This window comes from Malaclemys terrapin, chromosome 3 (assembly GCF_027887155.1).
Source record: "Malaclemys terrapin pileata isolate rMalTer1 chromosome 3, rMalTer1.hap1, whole genome shotgun sequence".
NCBI lineage: Eukaryota > Metazoa > Chordata > Testudines > Emydidae > Malaclemys > Malaclemys terrapin.
Genome location: NC_071507.1, coordinates 108,591,708 through 108,603,930, shown reverse-complemented (window position 1 = coordinate 108,603,930; position 12,223 = coordinate 108,591,708).

Here is a 12,223-nt window from a genome sequence, read left to right as displayed (position 1 = left end):
CGGCGGGGAAGCAACAGAGGGTTATGGGGTGAAGCTGAGAAGCCAGGGCACCTGGACCTTGCTCCCCAAGGGTGAGAAGTGCTGAGCGGCTTACCTGCTCCTGGAGGGGAACGGAGCAGCCTGCTTCTTATTTACAATGTCATCTGAAAGTGAGAACAGGCATTCGCATGGGACTTTTGTAGCCAGCACTCGTCTGCCCCTTAGCCACCATTCCAGAGGACATGTTTCCATGCTGATGCTGGGTTCTGCTCGATAACGATCCAAAGCAGTGTGGACAGACGCGTGTTCATTTTCATCATCTGAGTCAGATGCCACCAGCAGAAAAGTTGCTTTTCCTTCTTGGTGGTTCAGGTTCTGTAGTTTCTGCATCAGAGTGTTGCTCTTTTAAGACTTCTGAAAGCATGCTGCACACTGTTCTCGCTTTCAGGTGACATTATAAACAAGAAGCGGGCAGCATTATCTCATGCGAATGTAAACAAACTTCTTTGTCTGAGCGATTGGCTGAACAAGAAGGACTGAGTGGACTTGTAGGCTCTAAAGCTTTACATTTTTGCATGCAGTTATGTAACAAAAAAAATTCAACATTTGTAAGTTCACCTTTCATGATAAACAGATTGAACTACAGTACTTGTATTAGGCGAATTGAAAAATACTATTTTTTTTTACAGTGCAAATATTTGTACTCAAAAATAACTATGAAGTGAGTGCTGTACACTTCGTATTCCGTGTTGTAATTGAAATCAATATATTTAAAAATGTAGAAAACATCCAAAATATTTAAATAAATGGTATACTGTTATTGTTTTTAACAGCACAATTAATCCCAATTAATTTTTTAATTGCTTGACAGCCCTACTGCTTATATATAATCACACATTTATAGGTCCTCGTTATTAATTTTACATATGAAATTATTTAGCTCAGGTCAGCATATACAATTACAACATTCCTTTCTGACAACGTGAGTCCTGCTGCTTCTGTCCCATAATTTCATAAGCATTCTCCATCCCTAGTTACATGTAGCAATTATATTACTGATATACATTTTGTTCCTCTGTACAATTACACAATGTTTTTTTTTTTTTTTTTTTTTGAGGCAGGAAGGACAGCTGAAATATTTTTGTCTTTGCTGGAGAAATAAGTTGTGTGCATCTTTGTGACAGAGTGAAGGGGCCTTACCACCCACGGAACTAACTTACCACGCAACAAACGGTAATGAGGGAGAGTTCTTAACTGATTGCCCCATCAAAGGAAAGAGCTAAAGCAGGGTGACTTTGACTTAATGGAGGTTTCCAAGGGTAGTCAGACAGGCATGGTCACAAATATGTTCATCTTATTTGCCCCCCCCCACACACACCCTCACCCCCCCAAGTGTGAGTGCCTAAGTCAATATGTATGCATGTCAGGATGTACATGTACAAATCACTTGCATGCAGGACAAGTTCACATACTTAAAAAATATCTGGGGAGTGGGGACAGATATTAGTGAATGTCAAGCTTACCAAGGAATAGGGTTGCCAACTTTCTAATCGCACAAACCCAAGACTAGGGACCAAGTGGCTAGGCAGCAGTTCTGCAGAAAAGGCTCTAGGGGTTACAATGGACGAGAAGCTGGATATGAGTCAGCAGTGTGCCCTTGTTGCCAAGAAGGCTAACGGTATTTTGGGCTGTATAAGTAGGAGCATTGCCAGCAGATCAAGGGACATGATCATTCCCCTCTATTCGGCATTGGTGAGGCCTCATCTGGAGTACTGTGTCCAGTTTTGGGCTTCAAACTACAAGAAGGATGTGGAAAAATTGGAACAAGTCCATCGGAGGGCAACACAAATTATTAGGGGGCTGGAGCACATGATTTATGAAGAGAGGCTGAGGGAACTGGGATTATTTAGTCTTCAGAAGAGAAGAATGGGGGGTGGGGCGGATTTGATAGCTGCTTTCAACTACCTGAAGGGGGGTTCCAAAGAGGATGGATCTAGATTGTTCTCAGTGGTATCAGATGACAAAACAAGGAGTAATGGTCTCAAGTTGCAGTGGGGGAGGTCTAGGTTGGATATTAGGAAACAGTATTTCATTAGGAGGGTGGTGAAGCACTGGAATGGGTTACCTAGGGAAGTGGTGGAATCTCCTTCCTCAGAGGTTTTTAAGGTCAGGCTTGACAAAGCCCTGGCTGGGATGGTTTAGGTGGGGATTGGCCTTGCTTTGAGCAGGGGGTTGGACTAGATGACCTCCTGAGGTCCCTTCCAACCCTGAGATTCTATGATTCTATGAAGCACCCTTGCCCTGCACCTGCCCCACCTCTTCACTGAGGCCATGCCCCCGCTCACTCCATCCCCCTACCTTCACTCACTTTCACCGGGCTGGGGCATGGGGTTGGGATGCAGGAGGAGGTGCGGGTTCTGGGAGGGAGTTTGTGTGCAGGAGGGGGCTCAGGGCTTTGGGAGGGAGTTTGGATGCAGGAGGGGGTGAGGAGTGTGGTCTCTGGCAGGGCAGCGCTTACCTCAGGTGGCTCCCGGAAGCGGCCGGCATGTCCCTGCGGACCCTACGTGGAGGTGTGGTCATGTAGCTGTGTGCAACACCCCTGCCTGCAGGTACTGCCCCTGCAGCTCCCACTGGCCATGGTTCCTGGCCAATGGGAGCTGCAGAGTCGGAGCTCAGGGTGGGGCAGCACACAGAGTGCCCCTGGCTGACTGTGCCGGTCACTTCTGGGAGCCGTGCAGAGCCAGGGTAGGTAGGGAGCCTGTCTTAGCTCTGCTGTGCCATTGACCGGACTTCTAGAGGCCTATTAAAATCTCCCGGATTGCTTTGAATAGCTACCGGGAGATCAGTGCTGATTCCGGAAGACTCCCAGCTAATCTGGGAGGGTTGACAATGCTACCAAGAAGTCTGAGAAAAAGCAAATGTCCCAGGTTGGCAAAACTGGGGTGGAATATTTAGCCTGGACTAGGCCACTTTTCCATTTATTTGAAAACTTTTGTTGGAAACAGCTTTAAGCATTTGGACAATAAAGCCCTTTGAGAAAGTTTTCCCCATGCACTACACTGTTGTTGGGCTATGCTTAGAAACTCTTCTAGCTTATACTCTTACATAAAATAATGGAGAGGTATTAGAATGTCTTACCAAGTTATAAATTAATCTTGAGGTAGTACAAGTTATTGCAAACCACCTGAACTATGTTCTGACAGTCTCTAAATCATGATATGATATATCAATTTCTGCTTATGTGTAATTTGTTATTATGTCAATGTTAACCAACTCTCCAAGTTGTTAGACTGGAAATTACTAGCAAGTATAAATTACAGAACTAGAAAACCAAGCTGCAATAAGACAGACCTAACTACAAAGTTCAGCATTGCTTCCAAAGCTACAAATGAGCATTGTAATCACTACAGCACAATACCAGGCTGCTGACTTTACAATTGAATTATTTACCCGTTGCTCATTTAAATCAGCATTTGTTAACCTGGTCCTTCAAGCATCTGTGGGTTATCACTTCCTGTTGACATCAATGGGCAGGGCCCCTAGAGTGGGGTGGGGTAAAAAGAGAAGTTTGCCTGAGGCCCCCTGTTTGAGAAGGACCCCAAAATGATTGAGGGGCAGCCAGGCCAAATTTAAGTTAGCGGCATTTTGACCTGGTGCACGGGGTGGCTGTGCCACTCAGATTGGGCACCCACCATCAATCGTGTGAGGAGCAACTTGCCTGCCCCGGTTGGGCTCAGATCCCACCATTGCTGCTGCGGACATTACTGTGCCAGGCCTGAGGGGAACCACCAGGCCAAGAGCCCAGTGGTAGAAGCAGGGTCGGGGCTCGGGGATGCAGCTCCCACCAGCAGTGGGGGTGAAGCTGAGGGAGAGGTGGGACTGGAAGAAACAAACCCTGGCTGCACAGAGGGCAGAATTCCTACATTCCTGCAAGGAAGGTAATGACCCCACAGGCCTGGGCCCCACACTGACCCCCTCATCCCCTCCCCTCTTCTTAAACTCTTTTGTGTCCATGTTAATGTCTTTGTAAGTGTGGATGAGCCTCAGTTTCAGGTTCCCAAAAACCTCTGTACTGCCCTGTCACAGGGAGCTGAGTGAGCTCAGCAACGTGAAGGAGGTGCTCAGCTTCTGTCAGGATCAGTTCTTTGATTTATATCTATGAATAGAAAGATGCCCATGTACAAGCTTGACTGCCATTAAGCCAAAGTTCTTGTAATATGTCAGGAGGGGCATGTGGAGTTGCCACATGCAATACAAGAGGGCAAGAAGTTTGTCTCATCTCCATTTTCACAAGGAGGTAGGTTTTTTTCATGAGTTTGTATTGCCTGTATGGTATGCTTTGCATACCTGTAACCTTTCAATTAATGTTATTTATGTTTCAATAAACTGCTATGTTACTTTTCCAGATGTCCTAATCCTTCATGTAAATGAATTTATTAAACCCAGCCACTAGACTCAATGAATCCTGCCAGATCCAGCATGTCTGGGCCCACATACTATGTAGACTAAGCTTTATTTGCATAAACTTGTTCTGTAAGTGTAATCTTATGTATCATCTGCAGAGTTAAAGTTTCACTAATGTAAATCCCTGACAAATCAAGCACAGATGTAGCTCTTTGCCCTCAGAGCTTAGCTTGTCATTTGACTGCTCTCCCTTGTATCTTTTTCCCCCTAACATTTTTCAACACTAGTAGTCGCTTAAAGCTGTTTATGTAGATACATTGCAGGTACTAAACCTGACACTGAACATTAGTCATGTAGGCCTTTTCCTTTTGATCAAACTGCCTGACAAAATAGGGTTGGCATGTAATTCTGGGTGTCTGGTTATACCACCTGGAAAAATTTGCTCTGCCAGTCAATGGATGCCAGACAGATTGTTCCAGTTTGCTGGGCGATCTTTCCGATAAGAAGGAGTCAGGCTCAATAAATGGTTAACCTAAACTGTCAAATTCCATAGCGCAGCCAAGGAAAATTCAATCACAGGGCAGTAGGTGCTGTAACTCCTTAAAACCATGGGGGGAAGGAGAAGGAGCGGTTGAGGAGGATGGTGGAGTGAGGAGATGATTCTTGTGTGGCATGTGCTGCTGTCTGTGAGAAAGTAAATACTCTTCCAAATGTAAAACCAGTAGGAATTAAAAAGAAAAAGAAAAAAAAAAAAAAGTCCTGCCAGCTCTTGAATCATGTATGAAGGGGAGAAAAATGTTACTTTTGAATTTGGAGGGTGTTGGTGTTCTTTGGGTTTGTTTCTGATTACTTTAAGGTCTAAATATGCTTCCTCTGCTGGTACCCAGTTGCTATTTATTTGGCTTTAGTCTTTGATCTCCCTTACGCTGGCACATCATAAAAAACATATTCCTGTTTGAATTCTATATTATGCAGTTAGTTGCTGCTTGGTATGTTCACCAGGCTGGCTGTACCTACAGAATAAGACTTTCTTTGTTTTTGATAGACTCCAGGTGTTTATTGCTGCAACTGACTAATGGATTTGACCACAAAATATGCATGCAAGAAGCAAGCTGAAAAACTAATGGTAAAACTACTGGTCTGATAACTTCAGGGTGTGCTGTACAGTAACACTCCCTTCCCCCTTCCCCCTTCTGTAAAGAAGGACCCACATACTGAATTTCACTTCTGAGTAGAGTTAGGCAAAACCATCAGTTTTTGGAAACAAAATCTGAACTTTCTGTGAGCTTCTGTCAACATAGGCAAGGATGAATTTTCACCACATCTGCTGGTGAGCACAACTTTTTTTTGTAGTTTGAAAATGGAAAAAATCCCACCCCAGGAAACACGTTGCAAATATTTATACATTTGACTAGGTGTAAATGTTGCTATTCAATTAATGAAATCTTGTGTTTTTACTCACCAAAATCATCTTTCATATGGTTGGAAAGCAGAAGAGTTTGACGTGAAACTTTAACTTCCAGGAAAAAGCTTTTTATGTAAGTTTCACTAACCGTGGAAGTTTTTCATGTACTTCTCTACTTTGGCTATGATTTCATCAATACTACATGTTAAACCATCAATACTGTAGCATGTAAAACAAATTGAAAGAATTGCTTTTAAAAAATATAAACCTTCAACCAGGGACAAAACAAATGTTTCACCCATCTTCCATTTCTGAAGCTACTGAAGTACTTACTAATTGTAATAAAAAAATAAAGGTTGTGGAAAACTGGTTGGCTCAGGGGACTAGTAATATTGCTAATGACTCCCAGTTTCTACTATATAAGGGCCATACAGTAGAATTCTTGAAACAAGCTGGAGTTCTCAGGTTGTGCTCAGGACCCTAGGAATTGGCCTTTCTCCAGCCACTGAGTTCACCTGGGAACACAGAATTTAGAATTGGAAAATACATGCTAACACACAGGAGTACTAACTTAATAAATTAAGTCACAAATTGGTCTGATCCAGTATGGCTCTTCTCATAACAATGAAGCATTATAATATTAATATCAATGGTCCACTTAGCCCAGTATCCTGTCTCTGACAGTGCCCAGTGCCAGATGATTTAGAGAGAATGAACAGAACAAGGCAATTTTGAATGATCAATCCCATCATCCAGTCCCAGTTTCTGGTAGTTGGAGAGTTAGGAACAGCTGAAATATGGGGTTGCATCCCTGACCATTTTGGGTAATGTTGTAGAAGTGTTGGTCCCAGGATATTACAGAGACAAGATGGGTGAGGTTATATCTTTTATTGGACCAACTTCTGTTTGTGAGAGAGACAAGCTTTCAAGCTTACACAAAGCTCTTCTTCAGGCCTCAAAAGCTTGTCTCTGTCACCAACAGAAGTTGGTCCAATAAAAGATATTACCTCACCCGCCTTGTCTCATCTTGAAGAATAGCCATTGATGGACCTATCCTCCATGAAATGATATGTTAAACTATGAGATAAAATGCATACAGTATATCCATGAGGATAGATCTTATGACACCAAAGGCTACAGTTTGGAAAATTCCATCTTTTTCTGTTTTTTGTTTGTTTGTTCATCATTTTTTGGTATTTAAAGGCTGTGAATCAGTCCAGAACCCTAGCCCAATACAAATAAGCACGGATCTCTGGAGTTATTTCCCTAGTGTGTTCTGCCTTATAGAGTCACTCATCATATTTTCATAGTTAAAACTGAGTTGAGGGTTTCACTTTATGGATTACGGATACAGCATACGCTCTCCAAAAGTACAGCACTCTTGGTTACAGAATTCATTATCTGAGATTTTACTGCTAAATTTGTTTTATTACGTTATTGATTACAATTACTAAATAGTCAGCCCTCTAAGAAATTCAGCACTTCTCAAGTTTTCTTTGGCCCTAATGATCGTAATAATGAAGTAACAGAGACTCGCCAAACTTGATATCTAGGCAAAACTAATTGAAAACTCATGTAGACTACAATTTAAGAAACTGAGTTGTGAATAAGCTAAGATATTAATGACCGTTGTAACTAATTGTTATGGTTACATTCAGAAATAGGACTATGCCAATAGCTCAGGTCATTAATAAGTGGTTCCATTGAGACATCAAAGGTATCTCAGCCAGTCATTACTCTTCCTCACCAACTAATTTTCATACTCAGTTCCATTGGTTATGCATTTCCAAACCTCAACAAGTTTGAATGTCTTTTAAGTTTCAGTTGAACCTTAACACTGCATTTACTAGGTTTGTTTTAGGGATAAGTACAATATTCTTATCATATTTGTTATCCTTAAGTTACTGATGTGTATTTTCAACCATACCATCAAGCCTAACATAGGGGTTTTTTGTTTTTGTCTGGGAATTATAGACATTTAAAACTATTGGAGAAGCATTTTGAAGCCAGATCTTTCACCTTCAGATGCAGATTCAGCTCACCTACACATGCAGGCTTCTAAATGTTGATATGCTGCTGCTTTGCTTCTTGGCTGCTGCAGCTACATTGCTATTCATAAGCAACACTAATTGAGCCTCTGTTTTAGGAGGTTAATTCTGGCTCAAATTGGAAAAGTGCCCTTTATTTCCTGCATGTGGCCAACCGCAAAAGCTGGAGCGATGGGAAGCAAATGTATGGATCAAACCCATGCTTTTACTGCTGTGTTCTATTTTCTATGCAACACTGGTCCTCGATTATATCATATTCATATTGTGATTAACATCTGATTGTTGCCTCTCTCTTCGTTTTGTTTACACTGGGGTCTTTAGGATTATCAGTGCTTTACACAACCTTGTCAGATAGCCATTTTCTGCTATAGAAAGGGCCATTGGGATCTGTATCTCAGTTATGCACTGAGAGCCTGAGCCAGGTCCAATAAAAGATATTACCTCACCCACCTTGTCTCATCTTGAAGAATAGCCATTGATGGACCTATCCTCCATGAAATGATACGTTAAGCTATGAGGTATTAAGCCATTGACTTCAGTGGGAACTGTATCTGATCCTTAAACCCCAATTCAGCAGAACCCTTAAACACATGCTTAAGCCCAGCTCTATTCAACAAAGCATTTAAGCATGTGTTTATAAACCACTGACTTCCTGTATGTTTAATTAAAGGTGAGGGAGGGGTCCACACAAGGAAACTTGAGTTCAAAGAGAGAAGACAAAGAAGCCTGGGGGAATGGGTTACTGATGGGAATCGCTGGGTGCAGATGGGGGAGCCAATTATAAAATAGCTGGGGAGGTGTCTAGGTCATATCCTTTGGACTTGTTTCCAGAACCATTTCTGGTCAGATCATAGAATATCAGGGTTGGAAGGGAACTCAGGAGGTCATCTAGTCCAACCCGCTGCTCAAAGCAGGACCAACTAAATCAAGATATACTTGACCAAAATATTAAATCCTCTGCCACACTCTCCCTAAAGCTCCCTCCACTAAAAACTACTCCAAATTGTAGGTGCAGATTAACAGCAGCAGTTCAATTCTGGATGCCAATCCTGAATAGTTACACCTATTGCAAATTTATTTGGAGAATGCAGATTTTGTAGGCCTCAGCCATTTCAAAATGTAATGCCGACTCTTGATACATTAGGCACCAATTCATCCAGAAAAGCAATTATGTCCGTATTACCCTGGAACTCCCCTAACTCTTTTCTATAATCTTTAAATGTTTATAATTTACCATGCTCCCATCATGTGTGCTGTTTGTTTAGTTTTTTTCTTAATAAAGTAGATTGTGCAGCATGTCTGCTTTCAGTGCAGTGCTCCTTAATATTGATGTGGTTGTTTCAATAACTGTTTATATGCTGAAAGAAATGCCTTTCACTCAGTTTTCAAGGAAGACAAAATCCCACAAACTGAGTCCAGTTTTCTGTACAATGTGGTGGTTACTATTAAAAAGCAACCTTTCCCACGGTTACCACACATTATCTCATGTACCTTGGTTACTTCCCTATACCTACATAATTCTGGTTGCCTGCTGACTTTACAATGGCAACAATATATGTACTGCATGTCATGAAGAACCCCTTAAGTTGCCTTTAGTGTGATTCTGAGAGTTTCCCACAGTTGCATGTGTATATCATACTTGTTCTCTCTGTTACCTGGAGTGATAATTATGAAGACCCTAGAGGCAAATCAGAAGACTAACCATTCCTTTATCAGTGTTTAATTCAACTATAATCAAGAGCACTGCTGTGTTCATGTTCGGGCTGGTGTCAGGAAAACTCCATCCACGTAACTCTCTGTGGCACATTGCACTCAGTCAACAGAATGAAGTTTAGTTACTCACTTTGTATTAAAATAAACAGAATTTGATAGTATATCAATTATTTTCTTATGCAAGTATTGAGAGGGCCAGAATTGGACTGGATCAAAGATAAGATTAACTGGCTCCATGTTGAAAAAGGTGGCACACATTGGAATGTTATCTCAAATCAACAAACTCCAATTTGGTGATGCGGCACTCAGGACTCAGTTAACTAGCACCTTCTGAGCGTTGATCAGGGTCGGCTCCAGGCACCAGCCCTCCAAGCATGTGCTCAGGGCGGCACCTGGAGGGGGGCGGCGCTCACCCAGGGAGAGCGGGGCCGCGGCCGGGCTCGCCGCCCTCCCCCGGCGCTCGGCCGGCCGGGGAGAGCGGGCCCGTGGCCGGGATCGTCGCCCTCCTCCCGGCGCTCCGGCCAGTCGGGGAGAACGGGGCTGCGGCCGGGCTCGGCGCACTCCCCGCTGGGGGGCAGGGGGCAGCGGGAGGCTTTTTTGCCTGGGGCGGCAAAAATGCCAGAGCCGGCCCTGGCATTGATCAACCCTTGTATACTAGTAATGTACAACACCTGCTTCACTTTCAACTCTGCTTAGTTTGTCAGTATTTTCAGAGCAGTTTGGTAGCTATCATGGAAGTTGCAGGCTGGGATTGTCAAAGGCACCTAAGGGAGTTAGGCGCTCAACTCCTAATGACATTCACCTCCCTTAGGCTACTCTGAAAATCACTCCATGTACATGAGTCGTACTCTGACTTGTCCTTCCATGCTTTTGCTTAGCTCCACTTTCCTTCCTCACAATTTTTTTTTTTGTAGTGGGACTGGCTCCTTGGTGACTTGAGGAAAATTTTTTAAAGGTCTTTTGGCATTTAAAAATACAGATAGGCATTTAGGTGCATTTGAAAATCCCACTAGGCACCTAGCTCCAACTGCCACTTTTGAAAATGGGACTTTTGTGTTCTTGAAAATTTGTACCTGCAATGCCTCACTGATCTTCTCAGCTCATAAGGGCAGCATAACTGCTACAACACCTCATGAAGGGGTGTAGCATATGTTTGCCCCCGTGGCCAACTAGCTGTTGGTCATTACAGGCAAACATGTTCAACCTTCTCTCTTCCCCCCGCCCCCGTCCCTTTTTTGGCATGTAGTGTGTCTCAAGTGGTATGACCCCCGTTTATGCCTGGCACTCCAGGGAGCACTGGAGCTGAAATTGTGGCTGACCCTTGCATGAGTGGCACAAATGCCCCAGGGGTCAGTCCTGGGGCCAGCTGTGTTCAACATATTTATTAATGATCTGGATGATGGGATGGATTGCACCCTCCGCAAGTTCACAGATGACACTAAGCTGGAGGGAGAGGTAGGTACGCTGGAGGGTACGGATAGGGTCCAGAGTGACCTAGACAAATTGGAGGATTGGGCCAAAAGAAATCTGATGAGGTTCAACAAGGACAAGTGCAGAGTCCTTCACTTAGGATGGAAGAATCCCATGCACTGCTACAGGCTGGGGACCAACTGGCTAAGCAGCAGTTCTGCAGAAAAGAACCTGGGGATTACAGTGGATGAGAAGCTGGATATGAGTCAACAGTGTGCCCTTGTTGCCAAGAAGACTAATGGCTTATTGCGCTGTATTAGTAGGAGCATTGCCAGCAGATAGAGGGAAGTGATTATTCCCCTCTATTAGGCACTGGTGAGGCCACACCTGGGGTATTGTGTCCAGTTTTGGGCCCCCCCTGCTACAGAAAGGATGTGGACAAATTGGAGAGAGTCCAGCGGAGGGCAACGAAAATGATCAGGGGGATGGTCACAATGCCACTTCCGATGGGGGGCCAGGGGCAAACTGTCCTTCAACCGAGACAAGGGGATTTGGGGGTGGGGGGCAAAGTGGGACTGGTGGGTGGTATGGTTAAAGTCATATCATCTGGGTGCTCAGATCTTAGGATGAAAAATGATGTCTTGATATGGTGAAGGGAGGTGACTGTTGTTATAATATACAGAAACAAAACAACTTCAAGGATCAAGCGGCCCAGAGTGGGAGCCTGGGTAGCTGGCTAGACTGATGTGTAACTTAGTGAACTGACTCCTTCATTTTTGTCAACTATATGCAAAACAAAAGGATGTGAACTCCTTGTTTGTAAGAGGTGGATGCCTGTGTGGTGATGGAAAAATAATAAACACCCAAACTATTTTTAAAGAGGGAGAGACAAAGAAATTATTGACTTGTCCTTAGACAAACCCTTTCTGACCCACACTGACTATCCACAGCTTGGCTGCTGTCAGCTGTTTCTGCCCACCCTTTCTCAGCAGGAATTACTCTAGGCTACAGTATCAAAGAAGGAATGTCTATACTTGTTTCCCACTGCATTCCTTGCTGCTAGCCAGAAACAAGCTCAGACAAGACCTCTTCCTTGAGGGTTACCTTAGAGTAGGAAAAGGGGTAACCTCCCGTATACTTAAACCTCATCTAGCTTATCCTCAGATAAACATGTAACCTCTGTGTCACTTGTCAAGTATCTGTGAATCCCTACACAGGTCTTCTGAGTAACAGAGATATGACAAACAAGACACCATTTGTTTAA